The sequence below is a fragment of the Ictidomys tridecemlineatus genome, chromosome 4 (assembly GCF_052094955.1).
Source record: "Ictidomys tridecemlineatus isolate mIctTri1 chromosome 4, mIctTri1.hap1, whole genome shotgun sequence".
NCBI lineage: Eukaryota > Metazoa > Chordata > Mammalia > Rodentia > Sciuridae > Ictidomys > Ictidomys tridecemlineatus.
Genome location: NC_135480.1, coordinates 149830895 through 149853649, shown reverse-complemented (window position 1 = coordinate 149853649; position 22755 = coordinate 149830895). Strand labels below are relative to the sequence as shown.

Sequence of the window (22755 nt, the reverse complement as noted above, 5' to 3'; positions counted from 1 at the left end):
CCTTTTTTTATGAGTCACATCTACAACCAAAATTAAAAGTACAATAACTTCTCAAAAAACTACTCTGCTTATAGGTATTAAAAATAAAGAAAGGGGCTGGGGTCGTGGCTCAGTGGTAGAATGCTTGCCTAGCATGTGTGAGGCACTGGGTTTGATTCTCAGCACCACTTATAAATAAATGAAATAAAAGTCCATAAACAACTAAAAATTATTTTAAAAGAAGAAAGGTCAAAAATTGTGACCAAACATAGTCAAGCCTCCCATCTCTGTTTTAGAAGAAAGTCAAATCAATAAAAATTTAACTTGTGTTAAAGAAAAACTAAGTGAATAGCTAATATCACAAAGCTGTGTTAGGGTTTATTCTTTGTTGTTATTATAAAAAGTATTTTAACTTTTTCTTTAGAAATAACTTCAAACTTGAAGGAAAAAATTTCAGGACTAATAAGAAAGAAAAAAACTGTATACACAATACCCAGATTCAGCTATAAACATTTTACCCTATCTTTCACTCTCCCTCCCCATACATAGTTATCTTTTTGAACCATCTTCAGAGGTAGTAAATACCATGGCCTTAAAAATTGTAGTGCACATTTCTTAACAATAGACATATTCTCTTACATGGCCATAGGATAATTTTCAACTCCTGAAAATTTAACATAGATACTATATTTACATCTGATTCCTGATTTGGTCAAGTGACCCAATAATATATATTATAGCATTTTACCTCTCCCGTGTAAGATTTAGTCTAGGAGTAGGTATTATATACAACGGTCACATCTCTTTAGTATTCTTTAATTTTCATGGTCTTTATCTTTAATGACATTATCATTTTTTAAGAACAGTCACTTTGTGTTAAGTAGAAGTTTCCTACTTAAGTATTTTCCCTCTCATTCCTGGTATATAAAAATGTACTTTCAGGGCTGGGGTTGTGGCTCAGTGGTGGAGTGCTTGCTTGCTTAGCATGTGTGAGGCACTGGGTTCGATTCTCAGCATCACATGTAAATAAATGAATAAAATAAAAGTCCATCAACATCTTTTTTTTTTTTTTTTTTAGGTGTAGATGGACACAACACAATGCCTTTATTTTTATGTGGTATACTGAGGATCGAACCCGGGTCCCGCCCATACTAGGGGAGCGCTCTACCACTGAGCCACAATCCCAGCCCGCATCAACATCTTAAAAAATTTTTTTGTGGGGCTGGGGATGTGGCTCAAGCGGTAGTGCGCTCGCCTGGCATGCGTGCGGCCCGGGTTCGATACTCAGCACCACATACCAACAAAGATGTTGTGTCCGCCGAGAACTAAAAAATAAATATTAAAAAAAAATTCTCTCTCTCTCTCAGCTGGGCATGGTAGCACACACCTATAACCCCAGAGACTGAGGAGGCCGGAGCAGGAGTATGCCAAAGTTTAAGGTCCGCATGATCAACTTAACAAGCCCTGTCTCAAATTTTTTTTTTTAAATCCTGTCCAGATATTAAAGTCTTTTTTTAAAAAAAAAAAGAAAGAGAGAGAGAGAGAGAGAGAGAGAGAGAGAATTTTTTAATATTTCTTTTTTTAGTTTTCGGCGGGCACAGCATCTTGGTATGTGGTGCTGAGGATCGAACCTGTTCCGCACGCATGCCAGGTGAGCGCGCTACCGCTTGAGCCACATCCCCAGCCCCTGTCTCAAAATTAAAAAGCCTTAAGATGGGGGCTGGGGATGTGGCTCAAGCCGTAGCGTAGCGCGCTCGCCTGGCATGCGTGGGGCCGGGTTCGAGCCTCAGCACCACATACCAACAAAGATGTTGTGTCCGCCGATAACTAAAAAATAAAAATATTAAAAATTCTCTCTCTCTCTAAAAAAAAAAAAAAAAAAAAAAAAAAAAAGCCTTAAGATGTAGCTCAGTGGTAAAGCACACCTGGGTTCATTACCAGAACCAAAAAAAAAAAAAACAACAACAAAACAAAACCTTCCAGTTCTGGGAACTGAACACAAAGCCTTGCATATGCTTATTATACACTCTACCACTGAGCTGCTCAGTGGTAGAGTGTGTAACATTTAATATTTAACTGATTTCATATAAATCAGCAAGCTATCTTGTTAATAATTCCCTTTTCTGGACTGGGGTTGGGGCTCAGTGGCAGAGCACATGCCTAGCATGTGTAAGGCACTGAGTTCGATTCTCAGCACCACATATAAATAAAATAAAATAAAGGTCCACCGACAACTAAAAAATATTAAAACTAAAAATACAAAAAATAATTCCTTTTTCTAATAATCTGTCTATAGATCATTTTTTAACTCAATAATCCTATAAAAATTATCTAAGAATATTGATTTTTCTGTTGTTGTTTCCTTCATAAGACTTATTTTGTCTTTCTTATCTTGCTTATGTGGCAAGGACATTCTAGAACCATAGAAAAGCAGTGAAGAAATAGTGACAATGGACTGTCTTATTATAAAGGAAGTGCTTTCAATCTTCACACTTCAGAGTAACACAGGTGTGTATGTACCCCCCAACAGGTTAGGAAAGTTCTGCTCTATATCTTTGTCGGGGAAGTTTCGGGTTGTTTGGTTTGTGTTGTCTTTTGTTTTGTAGTGCTGGGAATCAAACTCAGGGCCTTCCATATGCACTCTACCACTGAGCCACTGTCTCAGCCCTTTTTTTATCTTGGAAACAAGGTCTTATGAACTGGAGAGGCTGGCTTCAAACTTCTGATCATCCTGCCTCAGCCTGAGTAAATGGGATTACAGGCATGTGACACCATACTCTGCTTGGTTTGTTTCTAAATCACAATAAGCTTAACCTATACCCATCATGATGGGATTTCCTCTTTATTTGTTGTGATTAAATATATTTATTTATTTATGTATTCATTTATTTGTTTATTTCTAATGTTTGACCAACCTGCATTATTAAAACCACCCAACTGGTACATGTGATGTGCTATCAAAATTACACACAATAGAACTCTCTGCATTAATGTTACATTTAAGATTGCATTTGCTACCTTCATAAGTGAGGCTAGTTTGTCATTTTCCTTGTTCACACTGTCCTTCTCTGGTAGTGGTAATAAATGAGGTTTGCTAGACAGAAAAAATGAATTGGGGAGTATTCTTGAAAGAGGAAAACACTGAGTTTGGGAGGACGAAAATTAAGTACTATTTGAATATTTTGTAGAACTAGCCTGCAAATCTATCTAAGCTTGGAATGTTCTTTGTGGCTTAAAAAAAAAAAAAGTAATTATGTAATTACAGAATCAATTCCCTTAAATGGTATATGTATTTCCACTTTTTCATTTTGGGGGGAGGAGGGGAGTATAAATGGGATTGAGCCCAGGGAGAGGCACTTTACCACTGAGCCACATCCCCAATTCTTTTTTATTGCTTTTGATTTTGAGACAAGATCTCCCAAGTTACTGAAGTTGGCCTCAAACTTGGGATCCTCTTGCCTCAGGCGTGGGAAACCACACCACTCAACTTCTTCTACTTTTTGAATCTAAAAATTATAAATTTTTAGAATTTATAATTTTCTGGAACTGTCTATTCAAATATTTCATCATGCCAGGCATGGTGGCACATGCCTATAATCCCACCGGCTCGGGAGGCTGAGGCAGGAGGATTACAAATTCAAAGCCAGCTTCAGCAATTTCCTGGGCCTTTATGCAAGTCCGTGAGACCCTGTTTCTAAATAAAATACAAAAAGGGCTGGGAATGTGGCTCAGTGGTTGAACACCCCTTGGTTCAATCCCTGCTACAAAAACAAAACAAAACATAAAATATATTATCATAAATTCTTATGGTCTCATATCTAGTTCAGTAGCCTTTTCATTTCTAATGTTGTTTTGTCCAGATGCACATTTTTCTAAGTGAAGATCTACAGCTCACCACTCTCTCAAAAATACATCATTCATAGCCAAGTTTGAGGCCAGCCTCAGCAACTCAGTGTAACCGTATTTCAAAATTTTAAAAATTCAAAAAATTTAAAAGCAGGGTAGAAGGTATCTGGGGCTATAGCTCAGTGGTAAAGCATCCCTAAGTTAAATCACCAGTACCATTTAAAAAAAAAAAAATCATGCATAACCCACTAAACTAGGTCACTGCCACAGATCTGGGTTGATATATGACTCCAACAACATCTCAAGGTGTAACTTCACCTAAAGCACTTCATTCTTCTTAACTTTTACTAATCCTTAAAAAGGGAATTAAATAAATTCAGTGTCAGACCAGCACAATGGTGGATGCCTACAATCCCAGCTACTCAGGAGGCTGTGGCAGGAAGATCACAATTTTGAAGGCTGCCCAGGCAACTGAACAAGACTGTCTCAAAATAAAACTAAAAAGAGACTGGGAGTGTAGCTCAGTGGCTGAATGCTAGCCTAGCATTCACACAGCCCTGAGTTCAAGCATTCTTATTTTTTGTACCAGGGATTGAATCCAGGGCACCTAACCACTGAACAATATCCCCAGCCGTTTTTATTTTTTATTTTTGAGATAGGCTCTCACCAAATTGCTGAGGCCAGCTTTGAACTCCTGCCTCAGCCTCCTCAGCCACTGAGATCATAGATGTGCGCCACTGCATCCAAGTGGTTCTACAAGTCAACAGAAAATCAGTAATAAAAAAGCTCTGGTTTTTCATAGTTTCAGCTTTGATCCTCAAAGAATACCCTTTCTACTTTGCTGATATTTTTGGATAGAAAATTAGTTTAAAAAGTTTTATTCTGGAAAAATTAAAAGTTGGAAAACTTATATCAGTCCAACTTAGGTTTTCAAGTTTAAGAAACATGAACTAAATGATTTCTAGATCCTTCATGGCCCCAACATTAAAAGAAAGAAAGAGAAAAGATCAATAGAAGAAACTGATTGTTTACATTCACAAAAATCAAGATTAAGCCTTTATTTCATCAATACTCATCTGTTTTCTCTGCTTTTAAAAAAACTACAAGACTCCCAACCTCCATCTATATAGATCAAGCTTCCAAATGTAACATTATTTTTCTTTTTGGTATTAGGAATTGAACCCAGGGGTGACTAACCACTGAGCAACATCCCCAGCCCTTTATTATTTTTCATTTTGAGACAGGGCATCTCTAAACTGCTTAGGGCCTCACTAAATTGCTAAAGCTAGCTTTGAACTTGCAGTCAACCTGCCTTAGCCTCCCAAGCCAAAAGAATTACGGGCCTGTACTACCATGCCATTTTAATATTTTTTTTTTTTTTTTTTTAGTTCTCGGTGGACACAACATGTTTGTTTGTATGTGGTGCTGAAGATCGAACCCAGGCCGCACGCATGTCAGGCCAGCATGCTACTGCCTGAGCCACATCCCCAGCCCTACAACATTCTTAATAAACCATTCTTTGTGTATAAAATGGCTTCCATTGTAAAGCACTTCTAACTTCAAATTCTGCAGTTTGCCATTCAAAATGACTGGTCACAACATTTTCTTTCAGTGCATATAGGAGGCAATAGAGGAAAGAAAAAAACAACCTTCTTATCTTAGATGAGTAAAGATAAAGGAACAATCTCAAAAATGTAATACACAGGTAATGACTACTGAAAAGAACTTACACCCACTATAGACAAGATGAAGCAAGGTAGGCCAGAAGCCATCATAAGAATCCACTCATCAATCCCTATCAATTCATTCATCTAAGGCATAAAGAATCTTGGCATTACTGAGACCTAAGGAAGTTAATATTTAAGCACTTAATATGAACTTCAAGAGGTTAACAAGTCAGGCACATGACACATCTAATCCTAGTGATTCTGGAGGCCGAGGCAGGAGAATTTAAGTTTGAAGTCAACCTCAGCAACTTAGCAAGACTCTTGTCTCAAAACAAAATAAATAAATAGGGACCCTGCTCAGTGGTAAAGACTGGCATTCAGGGCTGGGGATGTGGCTCAAGAGGTAGCGCACTTGCCTGGCATGCATGCGGCCCGGGTTCGATCCTCAGCACCACATACAAAGATGTTGTGTCCGCCGAAAACTAAAAAATAAATATTAAAATTCATTCTCTCTCTCTCTCTCTCTCTCTCTCTCTCTCTCTCTCTCTCTCAAAAAAAAAAAAATTTAGGGTTGGATTACACATTTATGTTCAAGACCTTAAAGTAGAAATGACTTGCTTAGGTTTCTTCCCCTTAGTCTTACTCTAATACACAACCAATAACACAACTACAAATACCTCTATAGATATTTTACAGATTAAATGAAGAACCAAGTTTATGGCTTACCCATAATCCCAGCAATTAAGGAGGTTAAGGCAGGAGGACAGAAAGATGGAGGCCATTGTGGGAAACTCAGTAAGACCCGATCTTAAAATAAAAAATAAATAGGACCAAAAATATAGCTCATTCATAGAGTGCCCCTGGTTCAATCCCCAGTATAGAGGTGGGTATGGGGGGAATCACGTATGACCCCTTCAATAAAATACTTTTTAAATAATCGTAAACTATAACCTCAATGATGGCATTAGCGTTAAAAGGTAATTTGTGGTGGAAGAAATCATTTATACACTGGGATTAAAAAAAGGTATTTTCTGAAATCTATTTGAACTATACACCATACCATACTTTTTTCTTAATTGTAGATGGACACAATACCCTTTGTTTTATTTATTTTTATGTGATGCTGAAGATCGAACCCAGTGCCTCACACGTTGCTAGGCAAGCGCTCTACCCCTGAGCTATAACCCCAGCTAGATACCATACCTTTCGACCCATAGAAAATATAAATATGAAATGTTTGTCTAGGTAGTGATTTGAAGTGTTTGATGAAAACAATTTTTCATACTGCAGTGCAGAAAAACCTCATGTCAGATAGAGATGTCATACCTAAATATGAAAAAGGTATCAAGTAGACAATTGAAGAAAATGAAAAAAAAAAAAAAAAAAAACCTTCTACAAGTAAAAATGCAGGCAGAGTAATAAGAGTAATGGAAGAAAGTAGACAGCAAAAATTCAACAAATTCTCAAGTAAAATGGATACTATATTTAATAGAAACAGATCATTGTGACAATAATCACAAAGCAAAGAAAATCATAACATTAATTTTTAAGAACAGAAACTATACATAAAAATAACCAATATTTTCTTTAAGATTGCTGAATCCTTCAAACCTATGGATTTAACTTTGGAGACCAAAGCAATCTGTAAACCAGATGCAGTGGCACTTGCCTGTAATCACAGGGGCTGGGGAAATTGAGGTAGAAGGATGAGAGAGTTCAAAGCCAGCCTCTGCAACTTATCCACACCAAGCAACTGGACACACTAAGCAACTTCACCGGACCCTGTCTATAAACAAAACATAAAAAAGGGTTGGGGATGAAGCTTAGTGGTTAAGTTCTCCTGGGTTCCATCCCCAGTACAAAAACAAAGTAATCTGTGATCCAACATCAATAAAACTGTTAATCTTGCAACAAAAATACTTTAAAAAGTAATGAATGAATTTAAAACAGGCAAACTTAAACATTGTATCTGATGAGAGATTCCTGATCCTTACAAAAGGGGTTAAAATGAGAAATTCTGGGTTTTCAGTAAATAAGGGGTTTTAATTGTTTTTCATTAAATTATAATTTTTAGGAAAACTACAAAACTACACCACAATTTAGGTCCAAACAAAACCAAAAAAAAAAAATAACCAATGTCAACAAATATTCACACAAAAATAGAAAAAGTAATTGTTCTCCTGCATCTGTGAAGTCAGGAACAGAATTCAGTTTCCAAGTTCCTATTTTTAAGCAATTAGATTGATAAAGACACAGAAAACATCCACACACACAAAGTGATTTCAACAGTTTTCAAAACTTGCATTTCACACGATTGTTGGGTATACACTATTTGCCTGCTGGGCTTCCATTGCCCGGGCCTAGAAACGTAGAACCACTTCCCAGCACCCACCCACCAAGAGCTACCTGAGTCTCCCAGGTAGTGCCAAGGGCTCCTGGCACCTGTTGAGACTTCCCTGGAAACCACCTCCGTGTGATGTCCACAGCGCCGGGACACCTCGCCAGGTTAGCCAGTGCTCAAGCCCGGCAGCAAGTCCTCGCCGACTTCCGGACTGCGCAACCTGCGCACCCGCACGCCCGCGAGGCACCAAGCCGGCTCCCGCCTGATGTGGAAACCGCATCCCGCTCGCTGCCTTAGGCTCTACAGTGAAACCTGTTTTGCTTTTAAATCCAAAATTACCCTGTGCATTTAGGCCTAGCAGAAGAACCCACAGCAGTCCATTTAAACTACTAATTCTTAGTTTCAAATATGAAAGCAATAACTGAAATATGATATATCAAGAACTATGTAATGTTTTGAACAACCAACAATAAAAATTTAAAAAATAAAAAAATAAAAAATAAATAAAATAAAATAAAATTTTAAATACTTTGCAAACACATTTAAAGAATTTAATGTGCTCAAGCCAGCCTCAGCCACTTAGTGAGACACTTCCTCTAAATAAAATAGAAAAAAGGACTGGGGATGTGGCTCAGAGTCTAAGCAGCCCTAGGTTTAAACACCGCTACAAAAAAATAAATAAATAAAAAGAACTTAATATGCAAACAATGAAATTATTGCTAAAGATTCACTCTTATATAAACTATATGCGCTATCAGCTATACTGAGAAACAGGAAGAAAAACAATTTGTTTTTGTTTTTGTAACCAGGGATTAAAACCAGAGGCACCCAATCACAGAGCCACATTCTCAGCCCTTTTATATATATATTTAGAGACAAGGTCTCAGTGAATTGCTTAAGTCCTCCCTGAATTGCTGAGGCTGACCTGGAACTTGTGATCCTCCTGCCTCAGCCTCTAGAGTCTCTTGGATTACATGCATACACCATCGAGCCCAGCAGACACAATAATCTGACCACCCATGCTTTCTACATTATTCATAAATGGGAGAAACATTGTTTTGGAGAATTATGTCAATCTACACACTTTTGGTAACTACCTATCCAAAAGACCACAAGAGGGAAATGGATATGGCTGGGTTTTTTTCAGGGTGTTTGTTGTTGGGGGGGAGTGGGGGGTACTTTTTGTTGTCTGTTGTATTTTGTTTTGTTTACTTGGTTGAGACAGGGTCTGGCTAAATTGCTAAGACTGGCCTTGAACTTTCAATTCTGCTTCAGTTTCCTGAGTAAGTAGGATTACAAGTGTGTAACATTGGGCAAGTCTGGCAAATTTTCATCCTATATGCAATGCTTGGCACAGCACCTTTGCACAAGTATTTGTTGGTCATTTATTTCCTTAACTCTGACACCAATACACAGCTTCCTTGACATAACAAACACATCTAAAAATATTTTTTGGGCCTAGACAAATGCCATTTTTCTCAAACATCTCAAATATTTAACCAACTTATAATAAACACAAATACAGTCATGATGCAAACGCAAGGCAAAATCATATTCTATTACCACTTTTCCTTGATAATAATGTAGTTAATAAATACATAATAATGTAGTTAATAATATAAAACCAAATCTTCACTAATTATAATTAATATTCACAAAAATACACTCTATCTGGCCGGTCGCAGTGGCACATGCCTGTAATCCCAGTAGCTCCAGAGGCTGAGGCAGGAGGATCACGAGTTCAGTCAGCCTCAGCAATGGCAAGGCACTAAGCAACTTGGTGAGACCCTGTCTCTAAATAAAATACAAACTAGGACTGGGGGTGTGTGGCCTAGTGGCTGAATGCCCTGAGTTCAATCCAAAGTGCTAAATAAATAAACAAATGAATAAGCAAGCTCTACCTAGATCACATTGTTTGATTCATGAATTTTTTTTTTGTCATTAGTAATAAATTCTCCTCTTGGCTGGGTATGGTGGTACATGCCTGTAATCCCAGTGGCTGGGGAAGCCGAGGCAGGAGGATTCAGTCCAAAACCAGCCTCAGCAATTTAATAAGGCCCTATACAATTCAGCAGGACCCTGTCTCTAAATAAAATGCAAAAAAAAGGGCTGGTGGTTAAGTGCCTCTGGAGTCAATCCTTAATACAATAAATAAATAAATATCTCCTCTTGCCTTTTTTTTCCCCCATTTGTCTAGGAATAGAGAGAGGACTGTCCAATCAGTATAAACTCCTTCAACAGAATGATACTGAAAGGTGAAAGCTGGTGCACACCTGTAACCCCAGCAGCTCAGGAGACTGAGTGGAGGATCGTGAGTTCAAAGTCAGCCTCAGCACCTTAGTGAGGCATTAAGCAACTCAGTGACACTCTGTCTCTAAATAAAATACAAAATAGAGCTGGGGATGTGGCTCAGTGGTTAAGTGCCCCCGAGTTCAATTCCCAGTACCAAAAAAAGGAAAAAAGAAGAATTTGGGGAGCTATCCTCACTGAAAGCTCTTTGAACCTTTAGACCAGCAGCAGTGGTGCATGTCTATAATCCCACTATTTAGGAGGATAAAGGAGGAGGATTTCAAGTTTGAGGCCAGCATCAGCAATTTAATGAGGCTGTCTCAAAATAAAAAAGGAAAAGGGATGGGAACAGGGCTCAGTTCAATCCCCAGTACTACAAAGGAAAAAAAGGAGGGAAGGAACCTTAAAAAAAAAAAAGGACCTTGCTTGGTTCTTACTGTGCTATAACATACGACTTCATTTTCATTCTTAAAAGTTTTCTGTAGGGTCATCAGACTGTGGCTATTCCCATTTGGGAGATGAAACTAAGGATGATATGAAAATCACTTTCCAGAAGTTGGACAGCAAGTATGCAATGAATTGATAGACAGGCAGTATCCCTCAGATATAAGTCCCAACATAACTGACTTCTTTACTAGGCTCTCCAGCAGGGCGAGGAGGACTAGGAGGAATAGGAAGAAGGAGAAAGAAGGGGAAGAGGAAGAAGGGGAAGAAGGGCTGGACTTGAATTTGTCAAGACCCTCAGCAATTTTAGTGAGACTCTGTCTCAAAATAAAAAAGACTGAGGACATAGCTCAGTAGTAAAAACACCCCCCTGCGTTCAATCCTCAGCACCAAAAAGAAACAAATTCTTTCTTAAAAAGCAAGCCTACAAGGAGTAACAAAACTTTCTTTTTACTTGACCCAATAATACTGCTATTAATCTCATTTAAGAGTACTGGTTGGGCTGAGGCTGTGGCTCAGTGGTAGCGCATACGCCTGGCTTGTGTGAAGCACTGTGTTTGATTCTCAGCACCACGTATAAATAAATAAAATAAAGGTCTATCAACAGCTAAAAAAAATATTTAAAATAAAGAGTACTGGTCAAATTTCCTTTTAAAATAAACAATCAAAATCCAAAAGCAGGGCTGGGGTTGTGGCTCAGCAATAGAGCCCTCACCTAACACGCTTGAGGTCTTGGGTTCGATCCTCAGCACCACATATAAATAAATAAAATAAACGTATTGTGTCCAACTACAACTAAAAAATAAATTTTAAAAAAACCTAAAAGCACATAAAAATAATAAATTATGACAAGGGATTAAGGGATTTTTCCAGGAATAAACAATGGTTTTTACATTAGTATATTTGTTTTATCCTTCTTTGTGTGTACATGTGTGTAAGGATAAGTAAATAAACACAGACATATACATAAATGTACATATGAATATATACACAGTCTGTATCTCTGATAGAACCTAGGAGCAACACTCCAATTACAATCAGCACTTAAAGCTTAGCTTCAAAATAACTGGGGTAGACAAAATTCAAAATGAGCTTAGATAGTTCACTGCTCCAGAAATAAAAGGAGTATTTACAAAAATCATGGAACATGTAAAACAGGCAATCCAACTTGACAGTCAATACAAATAATAATATTAACATATAATAACTTAATGAATTTTAATAAACCATAAATCCAAACTGATTAAATAAATTGAAAGCTTAAAAAGGCAGAAAATATTTACATACTTCTTTAAAAGAAAGAGCAGAGAAGCATAGAAGATTATCTTAAGCAATTAAAGGAAACATTTCCAGTAAAACAACAAAACAAAGGGCTGGGGTTGTGGCTCAGTGGTAGAGTGCTTGCCTAGCACACATGAAGCAATGGGTGTGATCATCAGAACCACATAAAAAATGAATAAATAAAAATTGAAGTTATGAAGTCCATCCACAAGTAAAAAAATAAAATAAACAAAAACCAAATGAAAATGTATGCTACCTGAGAAGATGCAGTGAAAAGAATAGAGGATGACTTCTGGATATTCCTGCCAACAATGCCTCAAGAATCTGGGGAGGGGAGATAGAAGGGGATAGGAAAGGTAGCAGAATACAACAATTACTAACAGGGCATTATGTAAAATTGTGGATGTGTAACCAACGTGATTCTGCAATCTGCATTTGGGGTAAAATTGGGAGTTCATAACCCACTTCAATCTAATGTATGAAATATGATATATCAAGAGCTTTTTAATGTTGTGAACAACCAATAAAAAAAAAAAAAAAGAATCTGGTACAGAGAAAAACAGCAGACAAGCCAAAATTAAGGGAGACTCTAACTGGCCTATAATCTTTAAAAAAATGTCAAGATGAGGATAATCAAGATCAACAAAAATCACCTCAAATCAATATTTGAAGCCAGGCACGAATGCAGTGGACTATGATCCCAGCAAGGGAGGCTAAAGCAGGAGGATCACAAGTTCAAGGCCAGTCAGGGCAACTTAATGAGATCCTGTCTCAAAATAAAAAATAATAAGGGCTGGGAATGTAGCTCTGGAATAGAGCACACCTGGGTTCAATTCCCAGTACCTCAATCAAAAAAAAAAAATTATATATATATATCAGTATTTGAGATTGAGAGATGCCTAAAAAGATCCAAAAACAGGAAAATGCAATGCATCATTCTGGATTAGATACTTTTGCTGAATAGGTTATAAAAATATTAATTACTAAAACAAATGGTGAAAAGTGAAGGGTCTACAAATTAGATGACAATAATCTATCAATGTTAATTCCTGAATTTCTTTGGTTTTGGTTTTGTTGTTGTTGTTGTTGTTGTTGTTAGCTTTTTGGGTTTTTTTTTGTTTTGTTTTTAGGTTTTTTTTGTTTTTGTTTTTGTTTTTTGGTACCAGGAATAGAATCACATCCCCATCTTTTTTTCTTTTTTGAGACAAGGTCTCATTAAGTTGCTTAGGGCCTCAGTAAATTGCTGAGGCTGGCTTTGAGCTCACAATCCTCTTGCCTCAACCTCCCAATCCACTGAGATAACAGGTGCCACTGAGCCCAGCTATTTCCTGATCTTCATGAATACACACTGGTTATTCAGAAAAATGTAGTAAATGTGTACTGAGTTATTGTGGATGGATGGGGCATGAAGGTAACTCACTTAATTTTTCAAAGAAATAAAAGTTCTTTGTACCATAATTGGAATTTTTCTAAAAATTGATATTATCCCAAAGGAAAAAATTAAAATATGAAGGAAAAAATTTAAGAAATCTGTAAGACCAGAATAAAGATAACTTTAAAATGTCTGTAATAAGGGCTTAAAAAGAATAGAAATGGAAATATATACTGTATTTTCAGCCAAGAAAACTTAGCATCTTCAAGATAGCTTTACAGTTAAGTCTACAAATTAAATATATTGTCAATAAAAGCAAGTAATAGTTTTTGGAACTAGACAGTTGATTCCAAAGTCAAATATAATGAAGAAAAATAAATAAGAATAGTCTGTAAATTTCTAAAAACATATAATAAAGCTAAAGCTAAGGCAATTACAACATTGACATAATGATTCATGAACAGATCATTACACAGAAATAAAATCAACCTAGGGGCTGGGGATATAGCTCACTTGGTAGAGTGCTTGCTTCGAATGCAGGCAGCCCTTGGATAAATATGCAGCACACACACACAAAAAAAAAATCCAACCTAAATGACTTCCAGCCTTGCATTAGTTAAACACCTTATTGTGGTATGGACCTTAAATGTCCTCCAAAAGCTCCTAGGTTGATGGCTTAGTTCCCAGATAATAGCACTATTGGCAAGTGGTAAAAATTTTAGAAGGTGGATGGGGCTGGGGATGTGGCTCAAGCGGTAGCGCGCTCGCCTGGCGTGCATGTGGCCCGGGTTCGATCCTCAGCACCACATACCAACAAAGACGTTGTGTCCGCCGAGAACTAAAAAATAAATATTAAAAAATTTAAAAAAAAAAAAAAAAACTTTAGAAGGTGGAGCCAAGATTAAGGAAGGTGAAGGGTATAGTGAGATCACTGGGCTTGTTCTCTCTTTTTTCTTCCCAGACTCCTTGAAGGGAATAATTTCCTTCATCATGCCCTCCCATCATGATGTGCTGTCTTGCCACAGGCCCAAAGGCAACAAGGCCAAGTGACAATGGACTGAAACTTCTGAAACCATGTGCCAGAACAAACCTTTCCTTCTTTTATTTTTTTTTAAAGAGAGAGAGAGAATTTTAATATTTATTTTTTAGTTATCAGCAGACACAACATCTTTGTTTGTATGTGGTGCTGAGGATCGAACCTGGGCCGCGTGCATGCCAGGCAAGCACACTACCGCTTGAGCCACATCCCAGCCCACCTTTCCTTCTTTTAAACTGATGATTGCAGGTATTCTGTGACAATAATCAAAAGCTGACTGGGATAACTTATGGTATGTGTATATAATGAAAAACTGTGCAAACACATATAGGGAGCTCTATATATACTAATATTTAAAAAAATCACCTTCATGTTAAACTGTTAGTAAAAAAAAGAGAGAGAGAGAGAGATTAAAAAAATAAGTATAGATGACTAGGCACAGTGGTGCACATGTCCCAGACTCGAAAGGCTGAGGAAGGAGGGTTGCAAGTTTGAGGCCAGCCTCAGCAATTTAGCAAGGCCCTAAGCAATTTAGTGAGACCCTGTCTCAAAATAAAATATCAAAAGGTCTGGAGATATGACTCAATGGAGATAAAACACCTTGGGTTCAATCCCCAGTACCAACAAAGAAAAAGTACACATAATACCATTTGTGTAAAAAAAGGTACACATATGCTTATATAGAATATCTCTAGAAAGCCCTAAAGGAAACTGCTTAAAAAAAGGTTGACCAAAGGGAAGTAATGATACCTAAAGGCCAAAGTTAAGAAAATACATTTTCTGTCCCTTTATATCTCTTATACCTCTATCTTATTTTATACTTTGTTGTTTACCTTGTATTACCTATTCAAAAATTAAAAGTAGTGACGAAAGCTGTAATCCCAGCTGGGCCTATAATCCCAGCTGGGTCTGTAATCCCAGCTGCTCAGGAGACTAAGGCAGGAGAATCAAAGCTAGCCTTCGCCAAGTTAGTGAAGCCCTAACCAACAACAATACCCTCTCTCTCTAAAGAAAATACTAAAAAAGGGCTGGGGATATGGCTAAGTGGTTGAGCACTGCTGAGTACAATCCCTGGTACACCCCCCCCCATTAAAAATTGAAGAAATATTGTTATATAAATAAAATATTTTTAAAGATAAAATCATCAAAGCTAGTAAGTAGCTCAGTGATAGAATGCATGCTAAGTGTGTGTGAGACTGGGTTCAATTCCCAGCACCACCAAAAAGAAAATAATAATCAAAAAACAAAGAAAAATGAATTTACCTATTTAGCTCATGGCCATATTCTTCCTATTAATGAAAAATGCCTGAATGTGTACCCCATCAATAAACTGTTTCCAAATTTCAGGCAAGGCTTCCTTTTGAAAGTTGAATAGATAAAAACAAAATGAATGAGATAAGCTACCTGTCAAACAAACAAAAAAGGCCTATACTTCAGCCATCCACTCAAAGGGATGCCTGTGACCATACTGAGTGCTTGCTTAGCATGCAGGAGGCCCTGAGTTCAATCCCCAGCACCACAAAAAAAAGAAAAACTTTATTGGCAAGGAAGTTTTTTTTATAGTGTTGCGTTGTTTTGTTTTTGTTTTGCAGTACTGGGTATTGAACCTAGGGGCGCTCTACCATTGAGCTGCATTCTCAACCCTATTTATTTTGTTGATTTGAGACAGTATCTCTAAATTACCCAGGCTGGCCTTGAACCTATCATCCTCCTGCCTCAGCCTCCTGAGTGGCTGGGATTATAGGCATGAGACACCAGACCAGCTGCAGGAAAGAATGAGCAAAGCTGTATGCTCCATGGTTCAGGGAAATCCCACAGGTGAATATCATCCAACTCAACCTCCCCATCTCCATCTGCTGGAAACTGATAATGTATGACAGCTTGTATGCTTTTCCAGGGGATCAAGACTCTCCACAAGGGCTGGGGATGTGGCTCAAGCGGTAGCACCCTCGCCTGGCATGCGTGCGGCCCGGGTTCGATCCTCAGCACCACATACCAACAAAGATGTTGTGTCCGCCGAAAATTAAAAAATAAAAAATATTTAAAAAAAAAAAAAAAAAAAAGACTCTCCACAAAGTCCTAGCAAATACATGTGCTTACAATCCATGTTCTGGTTCTTATGGGTTTAATTAGAAAATGACACCAAAAACATTAGTCCTCCAATGCCCAATACTCTGCATAGATCAGGAAAGTTCAGGTTTCTGAACTTAAAATGCTGAAAATGAGAACAGTACTAGGAAGCCTCTAAAATTGCCCACGCACATACCCATCTATGCAGCCAACAGTCCTATCTTTGGCATTTGTCTTTAATTTCAAGTTTTCTCTTGCCTTCATGAAAATCCATACTTAGAAGGATAGCTTTTTGTACAATTATCAAATATATTTTCAAACATTTGATTTGACATAAGACTTGTGTTGTTGGAAACCTATCAAATTACAAACATAAATTTAGAAAAACTTACTGATTATTATACATTTAAACTATCACTATTTCCTTCAATTTATAAGTCCTATTACCTAGCTACGCATTTCCCAAATTCAACAGAGAGGTTTTATCCTAATTCACCCAAAATCCTATCTCTACCTTCAAGTCATGCTCAACAATGGGTTTTATTAAAGAACATTAAGACTTTCCAAATCATAGGCTTTGGTCAACCATAAGTGAAGATCTATTATCAACATTTTTGAGCTGAACAGAGGGAAAATGGAATCCTAATTCAGCAAAAAAAGATGAAAAACAGGCTGTTTAGGCTTCAATAGCTTAGAAAAGCTACGAGCAGAACATAGGTCACTATACAGTACAAGATTACATGGTCAGCCGGAAACAATGGTGCACACCTATAATCCCAGCAGCTGGGGAGGAGAATCGTGAGTTCCAAGCCAGCCTCAGCAATGGCAAGGCTTTAAGCAACTCAGTGACATCCTGTCTCTAAATAAAATACAAAATAGGGCTGAGGATGTGGCTCAGTGGTTGAGTGCCCCTGAGTTCAATCCCCAGTACCCAAAAAAAATAAAAATAAAAATAAAAAATTACATGGTCGAACATAGTTACACCCTCAGGTGTCCCCAAAATGCAGCCACTAAAAAACCTGGGTTACATCCAACATAATAAAGGTGTTATTTTTTCCTATTTGAACATACTTGATAATATAAAGTTTGGCTTTTTAACTGAGTGTTTCATTATAAACAGGAATGTACTTTCTCAAAATGACAATCCCATCACCAAAATCAATAAATAATCTGAATAATAAAATAAATAATCTGATGTATTTTTTCTAAACATATACACATTTGAAACTATGTTTAAACACAATTTGAATCATACAATGTATTTAATTTTGTATAGTGATTTATTTTTCCCCCTTCTGGGGGCTGAATACAGGGATTTTCTCCCCCTGAGCTACATGCCCGGCCCTTTTTATTTATTTTGAAACAGATTCCTGCTGAGTTACCCAGTCTGGCCTTGAACATGCAATCCTCCTGCCTCAGCCTCTGGAGCTGCTGAGATTACAGGTAAGCACCACCACATTTTGTTTTATAATAAATTGGTAAGCAAGACTGATGAAAAGCCAGCCCTAAAATTTGGTGACTTCCTGAGGATATAGCTCAGTGGTAGAGTACTTGTCACACATGCATGAGGCCCTGGATTTGATCCCAAGCAATGAAAGAAGAAAAACAAAATTCTATGACTGGCCACACACCATACTTGAGCTCAGTCAAGTATGGTGGATGAGTACTGACTATCATAGGACCAGAGAAATCTGCAAGATAAGACCTACTAGAAGGGGCTAGGGGTGGGGAGAGTAGCTCAGGGGAAGAGCACTTGCCTAACAGGTACAAGGCCCTGGGTTTGATTCCCACTACCTCAAAAATGATAATTAATTAATTAATTAGGCCTAAAGTAGATTTGTATTTTTCTCAATATGAACTATTTGAGACCAGACCAGAATTTCTCTGTAGAACTGCCTTCATTTTTTTTTTCTTTCGTTGCACCCCTGAGGCACTTGAACACTGAGCCACATCCCCAGTCCTATTTTGTATTTTACTTACAGACAGGGTCTCACTGAATTACTTAGAGCTTCACTAAATTGCTGAGGCTGGCCTTGAACTCGAGATCCTCCTGCCTAGGCCTCTGGAGCCACTGGACTACCACTCCCAGCTCGGCTTTCATTTCTTTAAAGAGACAACAAAGATGTGTTATTTAAAGCTATACTTGTATTTCCCATCCAAGGAGGCTCAAAAAATTAGCAGTTAAGTTTCAAGGAAGGGAGTTGATGGTAGCCATGCATGATAGCACAGATCCATAATCTCAGCAACTGGGGAGGCTGAGACAAGAGGAACACAAGTTCAAGGCTAGCCTCTGCAATTTAGCAAGACCCTTAGCAACTTACTCCCTGTCTTAAAAATAAATAAATGGAACTGTGAATACAGATCAATGGTACAGCACCTCCATTCAATACTCAGCATAAAAGAGAGAGAGGCTAATGGAAAATAAGAGTTTTCCTTATACTGCCTTAGAGCTATGCTGTTCAAAAGGTTGTCCTACCCAAATTAATGGGGTATATCAATATTTTTATAATATGTAGCTAGGCACCATAGGCCTATAATCGCCGCACCTCAGCAGGTTATAGCAGAAGGATCACAATTCTGAGACAAGGAGATAGCTCAATAGTAAAGAGCCCCTGGGTTCAATCCACAGTGTATATGTGTACGTGTGTGTGTATGTATTTATTTTTTAAATAGTTTTAGTTGTAGATGAACACAATATCTTTATTCATTTTTGTGGGGGCTGAGAATCAAATCCAGTGCCTCACACATGCTAGGCAAGCGCTTTACCACTGAGCTACTGGGGCTGGGGATGTGGCTCAAGCAGTAGCGCGCACGCCTGGCATTCGTGCGGCCCGGGTTTGATCCTCAGCACCACATACAAACAAAGATGTTGTGTCTGCTGAAAACTAAAAAATAAATATTAAAAAAATTAAAAAAAACCACTGAGCTACAAACCCAGCCCCATGTGTGTATTTATACATATTTTACATACATTATATGGCATAGCACAAAAGATAAAATATCAGAATGTAGCTCAAGCAGTTGAAGTATTTTTCTGTGAAATTTCAGTTTCACTAAGTATGTGTGTATACACTGGGTCACAAAAAGGAAAATGTATTTCCTGTGTCCTAGCTTCATAATTCAACTTTTTCATTAATTCATTAAACAAATGTTTATTGAGCACCTATTCTGTGGTGCTAGAGAAGTAAAAGTGTGCTGATGTGAAATAAGAAGACAAATATACTTGATCACTGCCCTTGTAGAATTCTCACATTTAGGAGGAAAAATCAAAAATCACTATGCAACTGTAAGCTAACATAGGGACTGGGGTAGTAGCTCAGTGATACAGCACTTGCCTGGCATGTGTGAGACACTGGGTTCAATCCTGGGTTGTAGCTCAGTGGTAGAGCACTTTGTGAGGCATTGGGTGTGATCTTCAGCACCACATAAAAATAAAAATAAATGAAGGTATTGTGTCCATCTGTAACTAAAAATATTTTTTTAGAGTAGACTAACAGATTATAATTAAGAAAGCTGATTTAGACTGGGAAATTACATGTTTTGAGGAAGAATATACATTCAAGTATATATCTGAAAGATGTATGGAAAGGAAGAAAATGAAAAGTCACCCTGGCAAAAAAAAAAAAATATATATATATAGCATTTTTGAGAAGGGCATATACAGTTTGAAGAAAGAGAAAGCAGATGGGCAGAGATGAAAAGTAGATCTAGATAAGGCCTGGGTGGGGGAGGGAAATCTGAGATAAATGAATAATACTACCGGAATTTTAAATGCCAGAGGACAATGAGAATGATCAATTTGCATTTTTAAACATCTTCAGGTAAAGAAGAGATTGGAGGGAGGCTGGAATGCATATTGGGAAAATGAACTGGAAGTGGAGTCAAACTGACTAATTACATATATATTTCTGGGATAATTTGTGGACTTGCTAGTAAATAATAAAATAAGATTCGTGAGAAATTCCAAAGTAAAGCTGAAAGGGAAGATCAAAGCTGTTTGCCATACTGAACAAATAGAGCCGCTAAATTAATACCCAGAATTATTATATAAAGTTTTTTTTTTTTTTTTTTTTTTTTTAGAGAAAGAGAGAGAATTTTTAATATTTTATTTTTTAGTTCTCGGCGGACACAACATCTTTGTTGGTATGTGGTGCTGAGGATCGAACCCGGGTCGCACACATACCAGGCGAGCGCGCTACCGCTTGAGCCACATCCCCAGCCCATATAAAGTTATTTTTAATAAGAAAAAAAGATCTTTTTATTATTATTTAATAAAAGGTCTCGCTAAATTGCCCAAGCTAAGTCAAACTCACAATCCTCCTGCCTCAGCCTTCCTCTTGGAATCCCTGAGATTACAGGTGTGCATCATCCACCAACAGGGCATTGATGACACATTACTCTGCTCCATAGTAATATAAGAAACACAAACCCAAAAGAATCAAGAATGAATTTTAGAGATTCTATGCAGTAGCAGTTCATAAATACAATAGCTAAAGCCACTATGTCTGAAAATATAGTACACAGTGTAACTAAATATTCACTCTTAAAATAATTCTTTCATGAACTCTTAGTGAATCACTTGTATTGAGTTCACTACATTTTCAACATCTTACAGTGTAAGGAACATAATATTAATCAACTGTAGAAATGTATCCACTACTTGTAGAATAAAGCACCAAGCAAAACTAAAACAATGCAAATAATAAGCAATTATTCAAGGAAAAATCTCTGTATTATGAAACATAAAAATCAGGACATTTCTCAGGGAAATGAGATTCTTAGCATATTTGGTTCTCATACCCTATTAGCCTAAGATGCTAATTCTATTCTCTAATAATCTGCTTCATTTCAGTACCAGAAACTCCATCAAGGCAACCAATGATAAGTATCCTTACCATTCCCTAGAAAACTGAGAGATACGAGGAAAAAAAAATCAAAATAAAAGTTTCATGTCAGCAGAGTAGAAATGCTTACTGCAATCCCAGGCACAAGGATCACAAGTTCCAAGCCATCCTCAACAATTTAGCAAGGCTCCATCTCAAAGATGGGGGTAGGTGTTGCCCAGGGATATAACTTACTGGTAAAGTGCCTAGGGTTCAATCTCTAGTATCATCATCACCTGCTCCCCCAAAAAAGCTAGATGAAGTTATAGTAAAATTTCATCTAGGTAATTAAAATAAAATGAAAAATGCTAGAAGAAATTTTACCAAAATAAAAATGAGAATACTGATAACTTTTCTTTTTCCTTCCATCTGCTCCAGTTTTCCAAATTTCTAATAAACGTGGATTTTTAATTAACTATCCTCCACAGGAGAAAATTAGAAAATACACTTAAACACCAAGGAAACAAATTATCCACAATTCCATCATTCAGAAATAACTAATTACTGTTAATATTTTTGCGTGGCCCTTTCTCTTTGCATTCATGAAGGTGGAGAAGAAAGAAAAGGACAAGTAATGGCATGGTTGTTTAAGAGTGTGAAGGACATTACAGAACGCTACTAAGGCAAGTGTGCATGATTGTGGGAGACTAACTTGAAGAAGAGACAATTGGACTGTTTTCTGAAAGGGATGGAACCAACCAGACAGGGCAGTGCAGGTCAAGGTAACAGTGTAGGCAGAGGGAACAGGAGTGTGAGCTGGGTACCAGGCCTAGAGAAATAAGAAGTCAGAGGAGTCCAATAGGAAGAAGGCCATTGGCTAATCAAAATCTCATAAGTAGATCTGAGAATTATGACTGGTTCCTCAGTGAAAGAGGACTTGAAGGAAGAACATAATCCTTAAAAGGATCATACTGACTGCTTGAGAGGGGAAGGGATTAGGCCTAGCAAGGATGGATTTAGAAAGGCACATCTTTAATGGGCAGGGAGAACAGGGTGTAAGGAATCCTTGGGAATTAACAGTTGAAAAAAAAAAAAAAAGCTAATATTTCAAATTTGTATCATATGCTCCAAATAACTTTCTTTCTAGAGCAGTAGGAATAAAAAGACACACTGCATGTGCAAGGCCCTGGGTTCAATCCCCAGCAGTGAGGGGAAAAAAAAAAAAAAAGCTACATGTCATACTCCCAAAAATTTCATATCAGAAATAGAATAGCAGGAGAAGCATTAAATATTAATATTTAAAGAAAAGGAAGAGAAAAAATTAAAATAAAAGGAACAACAAATTTTTAAAGCTTAAGAGACCTGCATTACACAGAGCTTAATTGCTGTATGGAATGTACCTGTTTTATCATTATATCACTAATAAATACATAACAAATAAATGGATATAAGGGACTAGCTATGAGCAGTATGAAAACTATGCTATAGAAAGGAATGATCTTAATAATATTCAGAAAAGGAATAGCACAAGCTATGGACAAAACCTCTAGAGAGTTCTGGCCTATAAATAAAGAAGTACACTTGGTAGTGGAGCAAGGAAGTCAATG

At 37.3% G+C, this 22755-nt stretch overlaps 1 protein-coding gene across 7 annotated transcripts in view; it reads right to left on the bottom strand.

Annotated features, from left to right (window-relative positions):
• Positions 1 to 22755, bottom strand: part of Kdm4c (lysine demethylase 4C) — a 382463-nt gene that overhangs the window by 356163 nt on the left and 3545 nt on the right. The window contains exon 2 of one of the 7 annotated variants that reach the window (XM_078047621.1): positions 18306 to 18428. The exons of the other annotated variants lie outside the window; for them this stretch is intronic. The gene's annotated coding sequence lies outside the window, so the exon portion shown is untranslated. The remainder of the gene's footprint in view (positions 1 to 18305; positions 18429 to 22755) is intronic. 7 annotated transcript variants of the gene reach the window in all.